We start from the raw sequence: 12,466 nt of genomic DNA, 5'->3' as shown, positions 1-12,466 counted from the left end.
TTCTCTACCTCCTCCAGGGACAGACACTATCTAATCTTGGAGGGTGTTGAAGTAGGGGAAAAGGTTTCCAACTCCAAATTAATACAGGATTTGCTCCTGCTTGAGTTCCTCCAGGATCATCTTGCAGACTGTTTGGGATGAGTCTCACAGAGGCTATCCTGCTGGCACAGATCCGTTCTGGACTCAGAAGTGCTGGGGCAGGATCCTTGTGCTGCCAGGGCCTGTGGGGGTCAAACAGTACTTGCTCATACTCCCTCTGACCCAGAACAGAACTGCCCCAAGAGACAAGCAGAAGCAAGCACCACATCCCCAGCGGTGTGGGACATATGGGTCCTTGATCTGATTCAAAGCTAGGCCCACAATGTTTATTGGTCCCATTGCAGATGATCATCCAGTGGGTACAGAAGCTCACCACCATGTTTATTTTGCAGTGGCTCTGACCTTGTCAAAAGCCCTGTAAAGGGGCTTTGTTGTTTGTTACTTCACAAGTAAAAAAAAAAACTTCACCAAGAAAAAACCTCCTAGGGACGTCATAGATACTTTAAGTCAGCTGCAGAGGCATCCCATTCTCTATGTCCAGCACTACAGAAGAAGAATCACCTTCTAATTCTTTTGTGCCAATGCCTCTGAGACGACCACCCTCCAGCCAGGCCTGACCTCTCTGCCCCCTTGCAGGGATGGAAACAGCCTCAAGAACTGCCTTGATTTACACCTTTTTGCTCAGCTGCTGCTCTGTTGGGCTGCTACATCCTCTAAGACTGGAGATGCTCTTAGAGGTGAACAAGGGAGCTGACCTTATTAGAGCAATTCCCTAGTGTTATTCCAACATATGCCAGGGAGCTTGTTAAGTCCCAGAATAACCCAGAATCTGGGAGTCACAAAGGTGATGATAAAACTGATTTTTAACTCCCTGTGCCCAGACTGGGGATATTGGATGCATGTTCAGCCTGGACGGTACCTCTAGGGAGTAGGGGCAGGGAGCACAGACAGCCATTGCCCCCCTCGCCCCCCATCACCTGGCCCTTGTGCCATTTGCCTGCAAAAGGAGGGAAGAGTCAGGCAGGGAAGGCAGCCACACACTCTGCCAGCGCTGCCTTTGGTGTGTGCTGCCGGGGAAGGGAGTCTCGCTGGGAGAGTTTCCAGCTCACAGAGCTGGCAGATCAGCCTTTCTCCCTCTCTGCCTCTTCCCCTGCCCGTCTGCCCATCTCTCCCAGGGGTACAACCGGGTCCCATGGTTGGGTAAAACGGGCCCCGGGAGGAGGCTGGGCTCTGCCCTCGCTGCAGTCAGAATCTCTCCGCTGATCTATACTGCGGTGAGCAGTGACAGATTGATTTTACAGCTCTGCTTGGAGCCGGCCGTTGGCCCTGGGCTGTGGATGAATCAGCTTTCTCTGGGCCTTGGCTTTTATTTCATTATTTTCCTGCAACTTCCCTCACAGGCAGCTAAAGAGCAAGTGAGAGGGAGAAAGACAAAGTTGGCAGACATCCTTCCCTGCTCGTGTGCTCCCAGCCTCCTAGCTTGGCTTTGGGACTCTGGAAGGAGGGAGAGAAGGGATTGTTTTCCAGGGACTGACAGTTGTCAGGAATGAGGCTCCTTCTACACCGGTAGCTGCACATTGCAATGGCTGTGGGAGACGGGAAGTACTGCCTAAGCGCTATGTAGCATGAACAGTTCCTGCACTGTTATGCCGATGCCTCGTTCTTTGCCAAATGGAGGGGGGCCCATTTTTCATTACAGGGGGCAGCATGTTTGGAAATAACATCCCATGAGTGCATTGGACATTAACCTGCCTGCAGACTCCAGGGTGGAAGCGCTTCCAGATTCTCCCCTAATAGCTGTGGACCTAGAGGAGGAGGCAATGGCTGTAGGCTGCTGTCTCCATCACACTGAGAGGGCTTTGAGCACGCCACAGCTAGGAGGTTCTCCTGGGATAAGGTAGCACCTCCAGGCATGGAATCGACCTTCTTCCCTCTCCTGGCTGTGGATATCGTAGGCATTGCCCAGGGAGGAGCCCGGCTGAGTCCTAACTCTGTTGGTTATTGTGCCACCAAGAAGAGCAACAGTGACCTCAACAAGGGAGGGAACAGCGAAATTAAAGGGCAGAAAGGCATTGGGTTTTCCAGCCCTGGTCTGGAACCACAGTGGGACAGTTCAAGCCCTCAAAGGCCTCATCTGCAGAAGGCAGTCTGGAGCAATTTGTGTCCCAAGGAAGAGCAGAGAACGGAGGGACCAACCCGAAGTGCAACAGACATGTTCCTCTCCACACCCCCAACACCTTGGGAGTGAACAGGAGCAAATCTCTGCTCTATCAGACTTGCTGCTGAAAAATCTCTTTGTCAGAGCTGAAGAACTACTCAGGGGCTCCCTCACCTGTGCTGACACCTGCCCTGCAAGAGGAGGAATAGCCAAGGGAACCCACTGCCCATTTGGTCTACTCCAGCCTTCTTCCCACACACTTACATCCCGAGAGGGGCTTCACATCACCATGGGTGGTACATTCATCACAATGACTCCAGGATGCCTTGGAGCTTTTTCCTGCCTTGTCACAGAGCTTTTCAACAATATAGACTGCCTGGGGAAGAAGGATTCCTCAGAGAAGAAATGTTAGGTTTACTGAAGATGGTCAGCTAGGACATTATGTCAGCCCCCAGGCTCACACATATCCTTTCTCTCGCCACCTGCCCTTGAGCAAGGATCAAAGAGTGGCCTTGAAGATGGCCAGAATGCCTGAAACCATCAGAAGGCAAGGGCCTTTTGATCTGTAAAGATCAAGGGTGGGAGAGGAAAATGAGGGGAAGGGAAGGAAGATGGGAAAAGCAGGAGAGAAAGGTTTCCCAGAGGTCTGTCCCAGCAAGAGGGAGGGAGGCAGCAAAGTCCATCTCATCCACTTTGTGTAATCTTTTAATCTCTTGGTTTTTAATCTTTCACATCAGGAATGAAAGACATCATTAAGAGTAGAAGAAATCCCAGTTGGAAGGGAGATGGGGATGGTCAAGGAGACAAAAAGGTTTTATATCTAGGCCTTCTGCCTTGTTCTCTTTCTCTAAGCCTCTCTCCCCCTCCCCTCCTTTTTCCTCTCTGCTTACAAGCAATAATATAGGTAGTGACTTGACAGACACAGAAACATACTGGGGTCTCAGCACCTGGAGAAAGGTCAGTGCCATGGCCTCTGTGCAATGCAGGTCGAGCCCTCCCACGGTGACGATCTACAGTGGCAGAGAGGCACAAGGCTCAGTGTCCCAAGTCATCTTGAAAGGCTCTTTCAGAGACAGAGATGAACAGCAAACATTGCCAGCAAGGTCTCTTCTTGTTAGAGTCAGGGTGACCTGAAGAAGTCAGCTCACCCCTTACTGGGAGAGGAGAGACAAGTTTTTGGAGAGCAAGGGAGGACCTGGTGACATCTGACTGCCTCATCCCACAGCCTCAGGCTGGGCGCTCTGCTCTCAGCTTCCCCCATCTGTCCAATCCTGTGGATAATAATCCTCACCTCGGAGGGTGATTGTGAGAGGATAATGAATTAACATTCGTAAAAGCTTTTGATAAAGGGCTAAGGATTATTACTGTTGTTATGCATGGAAACAGCTCCTAACGAGCATTTCCCACCTCCTCCCTCCTGCAAGCCTGGGGGATCATCTGACACAGATCCTGCTGCACAGGAACTCCCCCAGAGATGGAATTACAGGGAGAGTAACCGACAGGGCTGCAGGCTGCCAGAGACACTAATCAGGGGAAGACAAATTGGGGGCACTCCATCAACCAGCAACCCACGCCAGGCTGTGGGGCCAAGAGCCTCTCCACTCACTCTCTAACCAACAGCGACAGGTCCATCCCACTCCCATCAAAGTTCAGCAAAAAACGGGCCGCTGGTTTCTGACCACGGCAAGCCAGCCCCTCCTCTTGCCCTTTCAAGACTGTCGACTGACCTGAGATAGTTGCACAAGATACATTTGCTTTAAGGAAAGCTTAATCCCAAAAGGAAACTTCTGTGCTGCTGGCTTGGGGTGTGATTCAGAAACAACCCAGACAGACACTCCATTTATAGGCATAGGAAGAGACTAGATGGGATCAGATTTTGGTGTCTTAAATCTTGTGCAAAATGTTTTCCAGGCTGGGGATGGGAACTAATTCAAAGCAGGAGTCTTAACATAATACATCTCTCCCTTACACACAAGCATAACCTCAAGAGAGTAAAGCCCTCCCTAACTCGCCTACTATAAATACACCAAACCACTTAAAATGGCTATGTTAAAAGAGAGCTGGTAATTTGATAGTGGTCTCCATTTAATTAGATTAGGCTTTTCTTGAACTCAAGGGCTGCAAGCAGCTGATCCTCATTTCTTTTTCAGTATTATCCTGTCCGCTGCCATGCTGATGTGACCATCCAGACTCCCTCCATGCTTGGTCCTCAAGGGATGCTGACAGGGAAACCCTGGGGGATCAAAAGCTGTTGTCAAGCAGTGACCCATCAGAGCATTTGAATATGTGCTCCTAACCCTGTATTGAAGCGCCCACTTGATAGAGCAGGGGCAAAGTGTTCCCTCAGTCAGGGTGAAGCTTTGGGGCCTGCCCAGCAGCCAGGGTCCAAGGGATGCAGCTGGGACGAGCTTTCTGCTGAGACAACAGCTCTTATTCTGGTCAAGCAATGCTCTTCCTGGCTTTCCTTGCCGTCTTCACGTGCCTTTTGCCTTCAGTTTCCGAAACCTGTGTATCCATGGCAAGAAAAAATGTGAACTGGAGTATAGCAAGGAGTATGAAGGTCATGAGGAGACAGAGACCGACCAATTTTTGGCCAAGGTGACTGGCTGAGGACCTTTACAGAACCGCACGTGAATGCACATTTCCATGACATCCCATACTAATGAGGAGGGAATGGATGGGTTAAAGGCAAATCATGTCATCACTGATAACTAGAGATGAAATCATAGCGCTCACCCATGCTCTGGGCAGCTGGATCACCTACCCTGCCATGGACTGCATCTGTGCCACACAGTGCAGAGCTCCCGATCCCAGAGCAGAGTGGCTGCACCCACACAGTGCCCTGCCTGGGCTGCTTAGGACTGCTGAAAATAAACACTGCTGTGCACAGCTTGGTGACAAAGTTTTTCAATCACATCTGGGGTAAAAATCAGCCTCTCTACACTGCAATGTGTGGGAATTTGCACTTGGAGCTAGGCAAATAGCAAAGAGCACAGTTAGTCTCCCCTGCAATGACAGACCAGAGGATAGCACCACCTTCGTCTTCTCCTCAGGAGACTAGAGCAGACGTTGATAAACCATACACATAGCCTGCAGCTTTTTTTAAATATCTTGTTTTCCTGATTTCTCACTTGGAGGGGAATGAGTGACCTGTTTGTAGGCTACTGGGGATCGCTAGCAGAGTCTGTAGCCTGAACATCATTGATAATAAGGCAGAAAGTCACCTGGAAGGGAGAGGTGAAGTTGTTCTGGCCTTAGGGAAGGGACTTGGTCAACTCTTGAGGGCCTTGTCAAGCCTCCCTAGCAATGCAGTCAGCCAGTCAGCACCTTTTGCATGAGTCCAGGTGCTGGTCTCCCTGGAGTCTGATCCAGTTCTCACTCAAACCCAGGCTAATTGTGTCACTGCTCTTAAACTGCTGGATTGGACTGACACCCTTCCTACTCAGGTCCTTCAATCCCTACTCAGTGAACTTTATTCTGTCTCTAGCAGGCCTGTATTCTGCACAAGTTGCCCCCTCCACAAAACCCCCCAGATTTGGAGAATTAAAATTCCCAGACCTTTTGCTCTCCTTCAACAATGGAGGAAGTTGGCTTTAACGACAGATAATTTGCTATTCGATATGTTCTTAATTAGTATTAAAATCTATGTCAGGTTGTTTTGTTGCTTTTTTTTTTTTTTAAATCCTCTATCTCTTTGTTATTTATTAATTTTGATTTTTTATTTTACCTTGTTAATGTAGTGGTGATTTAGATGCAGTTTCCTCTCTCTGCTGCACTTAATGAGTCGTCAGCTTTATTCACTCTCACCCGCGTCCTCATGGGAGCATGCTTTGATTTTCTAGTGGGTGCATGAAAACACAGATTAAAGCAATTAGACAGAAATAATCTTAGGGAAAGGGGAGAGAGATCCAGAGCGCCTAATTATACCATTTTAATCAAGACACAATTATGCAGAGACTTTTATAGATTATAAATTAACCAAACTCCAAAGGCAGAAAAAATATCATTTTAAATATGGTTCATTATGCTTGTTGTTTCTGCCTTGTGATCTCTCCCAAACTGGACTTCAGGGTTCATTTAGAAAAAGTTCTGGACGGGGCTTTGCAGAAATGGAGGAGAAACAGACTCAGGAGACCCTGCTTGCTAGGACCAGGGTCTGGAAATGACCTCTGGGAGAAGGTAGGGAACTAGAGCCGCATTTCTCACTCACTGATGTCACCAGTCTTTTCCCAATGAACCAAGTGAGTGCACCTGCTGGTAGGCCAGGCTTGACTGAAGACCTCCAGCTGCCTGCATGGGTCAGGTAAGGAAAGACCCAGTTCAGAGGTCTGGGTTTTGCTTTGCCCTAACAGGCTATGCCGAGCTGCCAGCGAAGGACTGTGGGTACTGTAGTCTATGAATCAATTTCCCAAGCTATAAACATTCCAATTAGAAACACTGTGAGTGGGCAAACAAAACACATCAGGCTGGATGTGTTTTCTTCTGAACCCTGGAGGAACTTAAGCCAGCTGCTCCAGATTTATAGCTGCTCCAGATTTATTGCAGCAAAACCGCAAGGCGCTCAGGCTCTCAGAGCACGTAGGAAGGTGCTCTGCTCCTGCCATCTCTGCAGAGGAGCCAGGAGATCCCCCCTTTCCCAAAAGCCCCAAGGAATCCTAGCTTCCCATGTAGCTGTCATACTACTTTATGATGGGGAAGGTGTCCAGAGCTCAGGCAGAAACAGGCAGGCCAGTTCAGGCACCTCTGATTTTGTGGCTGCAGCCCAGCGATGTCTGTGAGGCATCGCGCTGCTCCCTTTTGCTGTGAGCGCAGCACTAGCGATCCCTCCTGCACCAGCGTGCGGCACTCCTTAAGCTGTTTGGAAAGAGCTTCCAGGTGTTAAGGAGACAGGAGAGGGCTCACCGCAGCAATCCTTGGCTTCCTATGAGGTTTGCCAGCAAGTGTCCTGAAATGTTTTGCTGCACTGTGGCCTGCACAAAACTCTTCTCCAGAAGAGTCTGCTTCCAGGCACCTCTCACAAGGATGTCTCAACCCGTCAGGGCTTCACCAGGTCCTTCTCCATTGCCATGGCCAACCCATGCCATGAGTAGCAGTGCTGAAATGACTCCTGTCCTCTCCATTAAGGGCAATCCTCTCATCTGTCAAGGGACCAGTCTCGACCATCTTCCACCCTCAAGTCAGTCCTGGTGACATTCATGCAGGCTGTCTGTAAGGTGGGGATGTCTGCAATATGCCCAGAGCTGGTCTGTCCAAGCAATAGGAACCCCACCAGGATAGGCAGCTGGGGAAGGAGGGACAGTGTCAGCATTAGGCACCGGGGGCCAATGGGCACGCAGCTATTGAGCCTGAGGCTCAGCAGTCCTTCCAAGGATTGAAAGGCATTGCCTCCCCTCAGCTGCCCTGTGCTGGAGCCACACTGCACCCATCACTTCAGGGGGAAAACCCAGGGTTGTATGCACTTCATCTACCATCCGTGTCTGAGCGGTGGGACTGCTGTGAGCTGATGGAGGCAGACATAGGTAGCAGGGAGATTCCTGGGACAACTTTCCCTTGCAGCCTCCTCACCCATTTTCTCCTTTCCCTTCCCGTAGTGAAGAAAGCAGGGCTGCAGGCTGCTGCCCTTGATCACCATTGCCTCCCACGCCCAGGGCAAAGTCGAGAAGGGCTGTAGGGCTTTGGGGGTGGCCCCCTTCCCCATCTGAGGGCTCGGTCCGGTGGGTGAGCGGTGGTATCGGAGTGCCCTCTGCTGGACCCATTTCTGGACTCGTTGGACTGTCCAAGCTTTGCACACCCCCAGTACCTCTGGAAAGTTGGGTCTCAGCTTGCCTCTGCCAGGCCCTGACCCCGCTGCCATGGTGGGCACCACTCCAGCAGCAATACGAGCCAGCCCACCAGCAGCATGGAGTCCTGTCAGTGTGGGGTCACAGCCCCAAAGAAGCCAGAGTGATGGGGAAGCCAGGACAGAAACATTTGTAAGTCAGCGTTTGGCTCTGTGTATGTGGGTGGGTGTGAGGTGCAGGCATCGCTCTCACGCTTACGGACTGTTGCTGCAGAGATGTGGTGGGGGCTCCCAGGGGTTTTTGGATACAACCCCAATTCCATGGGAGGAAAAGTCCATTCCCTGCTCCTTTGTTCCAAGAGACAAGAAAATCAGAGGTGTGGCGAAAGGGGCTGAGGAGGATCACAGTCTCTCCCTTGAGGCTTGGTGCCATTCAGATGGTTGACCCTGTGATGGTAGAGGGTGGTCTGGTCGCTTTGCATGAGTGGTGCTTAGGGACATGGTTAAGTGGTGGTCTCAGCAGTGTTAGGTTAACGGTTAGACTCAATGATCTTAAAGGTCCTTTCCAACCTAAATGATTCCATAATTCCACATGTCTGGGGCAAAACATCCCGGCCATTCACCTGCTCTGGGTGGCTAGGAGTGTCCATCACACTGGGATGTGCACGCCTTCATTCTTCATCCTGAATTTCCCTCCAGAGCTCCCTGTGTTTTGACTATCCCAATCTGCCATGGTGAAACCAGCAGGGAAGGCTGGGATCATTCCGCCTGGACCCAGGACACCCAGGTTCGGACCTGCCAGTGGACTCCCAGGTTGTGCTAAGAAATCTCCCAAGATTGTGCACGCAGAGTGGGGGTCTGAAGTCCCTGTGCATCTATGCTGATTTACACCAGCAGAAAACCTGACACACTGTCTCTGGGCTCCAGAACTACAGAGGTGACCTTCTATTGCTATCAGCAGAGGAGAGAAGGAGAGAGCGAGATTACAATCCAAGGAGTTCAGGTCCCTCTGTGGAGCTGGTCACTTTGTGCTTTGGTATCTAAGTCCTTCAAGCAGGGATAACACTGACCTGACAGATAAGATGTGAGCTAATTAGCAGTGCTCTCTTCAGGCTCCTTCCAAGCTCAAGTGCTGTAGAAATGCTGAATAGCAGGTCTGGTTACTGTTCAGGGTAATTTTTAGTTGGAAAGAGGTAATGGAAACTGGATTATCCAGGGAGATGGTGCGGGTTTGAGACTGGGGTACTGTGTTGAGGTATTTGGGGGCCTATAAGGGAGAGATGCAGTGAGGTGCTGGACATGCCAGTACCAGTGCAGAGCAGAGAGGAGTCCCAGATGAGTCCTAGAGGAAAGTCCCTGAGGAGAAACTTCCTCCCACATGTCATGGGTAGGCAGCTGAGCCCTGCGAGCACTTCCATCAGGAACTGCCTTTTGTAAATATTACAAAACAGTGACAGCAAAAAAAAAACCATATGCAGGGGAAGGAGTTTGTTTTTAAAGGAGCAAACAAAGGTGTCCTGCAGCCTCAGCAAGTAGAACAGTGCCGTGTCCTGCACCGGAAGAAGACACTGAAATTATTTAGAGATGCAGTCCATCAAAAGACTTCAGCATGGGATAACACATAGTGTATCTACCCTCACAGGGACTACTTGTGGTCTTGAAATGACATGCATGGCAGCTCTCTCCCAGGGAGGGAACTATGAGTGGATATTATTCTTCCCTGGCCTTGATTAGAGTAATGTAAAAAGTAAACTGATAGCATCCAAGATGGAGCAAAAACTTTACTTTCCTTCAGCTTTTCATTAAACACTACTGAAACCACTGCCCTCTCTCCCCCTCTGACAGTCATCTAAATGTCGAGCCACAGACAATGCGGAGCCAGCCTCTGCTCCTATTAACCCAAAGTGCTGGAAGAATTGCAGGCCAGAAAAACTTTGTCTGGTAAAAATGTAAATGTCACTTTACAGAGGACAACTCCAGCTTAACAGAAAATTCATTGCCTCTTCCAAACAGTTTGTGAGCTCTTCTGGATGCCATGTGGTGGCTTGTTGAGCAAGCAAGGTGGAACACAACTGCTGTTTTTCCAGACCCATCTACTCAATCCCCAGCTGCTGCAGTCCATTTACTGTGGATGGGCCTGTCACTGCCACAGGGGCTCCCATCTTAAAAGCCACCAAAAAAAGTGATAGGCAGCCAAGACCTCCTTCCTTTCTTCTCACTATTCAAATCCAGATGCCTAAGGTGTTGGCATGGATCCCATTCTCCATGGTCCCCTGGCTAAATCCCAACCAAAGTGGTGTCAGACTGGGAGTTCCCTGGGCTTCTGTAAATGAAAATGTTTTTCTGCAACTGAAATTGAGATCCCATTATCCCAAACTGGAACACTTCCAAGTAGCATCGAAGCCCTCATCCTGTTTTCTTGTCCGCTAGGTACCAGCTCCTACCAAATAAGTCAATGCACATTACTGGTGTCCTGGATCAGTGTTGGAGACCTGCTTCAGGGACATCTCAGGGGTTGCAAAGCTGCCGGGGGAAGCCAGGGATGATTCCTGTGCCACCCACACTGGGCTCTGAGAAGAAGAGCAGAGAGATAGAAATCCGCACTGGATTCCTGGAATGAGCACTGACTACAACTCTCTGCAAGCTGCTTCTTTCCCTCCAGGTCTCTATGGCCTTCTGCCCCATTCCTAGGCTGTTTGTTCTGTGTGGGCACAGACCATGAGGGAAACAAAGACCAGAGCTCTTCTGAGATATAGGAAATGGTTTTTATCAGACCCCTACCCAGTCCACCATCCATCAACCAGTGACTCTAACTCTCTCCCAGACTGCCTGTAGCTTTAATTCCTTCTCTTTGATTGCTTTCTACCTCCACCACCCTGGAAATCCCCCCTCAGATCAGCTGGAAGGCAAGGAGCAGTCTGTGAAATAGTTAAGTCCCCTGCAGAAGATGCCAAGCTCCATCACCTGTAGCAGGGTCCAAAAAAAAAAAACAAAAAAACCACCTACTAGGTATTTTGCACCTGATCCCAACATGCAGAACTCCAGGGCTCTCTGATAAACTCACAGCACTGTGGAAATGACCACAGAGAAACAACTAGGAGAGGGAGTGAAAAAAAGAGATACAGAAAGGAAAGCAGTAAAATACATACATTTGAGCGCAGCAGAGACACAAAGAGTAATGTGGAGATGCAGAGCAGCAGAAAGCGAGCAGATTAAATGATATTCACAGAGCACTGGCTATAGGGAAAGAAAAGGGGAGGAAGGCATATAGAAGGAAGGGCACAGATGCAAGGAAAGAGAACACAGGACAGGGAAGAGAAGGGGGAAGTCAGACAGGGAGAAAGGGAGGGATCTGGAGGGATTGCCTGATGTCAAATCTGATAGAAAAGAGGATTTATCTGAAAAAAAATAACCCAGATCTAAGCCACAGCTTCAGAACAGCTGCGTACAGAGCCACAGCACTGTGTATTTGTTCTTAAGCAAGAGCAAAAAAGGGCTGGTGCAGGTTGCAAGCCAAAGCAGTGTCGTGCCATACCAGGAGGCTGCCCGCCAGCCTGGACCAAGAAAAAAAGGAAGGAAAGGAAAGACAAGGCAAGGCAGAGGAAGGCAAGACAAGGCAAGGGAGGGGAAGGCAAGGCAAGGTAGAGGATGGCAAAGAAAGGCAGGGGAAGGCAAGGGAAGGCAAAGAAAGGCAGGGCAGAGCCAGGCAAGGCAAGGCAAGGCAGGGGCTCGCCAGGTCCGTCCCTGTCCAGGGTGCTGACCAGAGCCTGCCGCCTCCCAGCCCCGCAGCCCCTCTCCTCCTCCTGCCCCCTTCCTGGAACAGAGGGCAGGGGCCATTCCGGGGGCTTCAGACAGTTCCAAAAGCAGTGTGCTTCCTGGAGTGAGCTGAGCAAGGGAAAAAGAAACATACAGTCAACTAGATGTAAAAGATATTTTTCCCCTTCCTCTCTTCTGCCAATATTTTCAGCAGCAGTACTGGACTCCCTAAGGGCAGGACTGGATGACAGGTAGTGAAGTGTGTGCCCATGTCTGGGGAGCTGAATGAACATAAGGCATCTCCAGAGCTGCATTTCTGACCTGTCTGGGTAGGTCATTGTAAGGATCAGCCATCCTCTTAGTCTCTGTGTGGGACAGACCTTGCTTCTCAGGCTAGGCTCTCAGCACTCCTAGCCTGTGTTGCCCTGGATGTGTCTGGGTGCTCTCTGTCCCCATTGCTGCTGAATCCCAGGCTCTCATCACCCACACTGGAAAAGCAGAGATTGAGATGGGAGGATGGACTCGGCTGTCCCACCTGCACTTGATCTGTCCGTATTGTACGACCAGGAAGTGGCATTCACTCAAGTGCTGTGTGTGTTGGGCCACATTCACCACCAGAAAGCTTTTGGTGAGGTGATTTCTCTCCATGGCCTTGAGGCTTACAAAAGGCTTAGTCTGAAAAGTGGTCTTAAAACCATGGTCAACCCACAGGGTGGACAGGTGCTCTGTCTTCA

Source organism: Gavia stellata, chromosome 4 (genome assembly GCF_030936135.1).
Source record: "Gavia stellata isolate bGavSte3 chromosome 4, bGavSte3.hap2, whole genome shotgun sequence".
In the NCBI taxonomy this organism is placed as follows: domain Eukaryota; kingdom Metazoa; phylum Chordata; class Aves; order Gaviiformes; family Gaviidae; genus Gavia; species Gavia stellata.
This window is presented reverse-complemented; position numbering follows the sequence as displayed.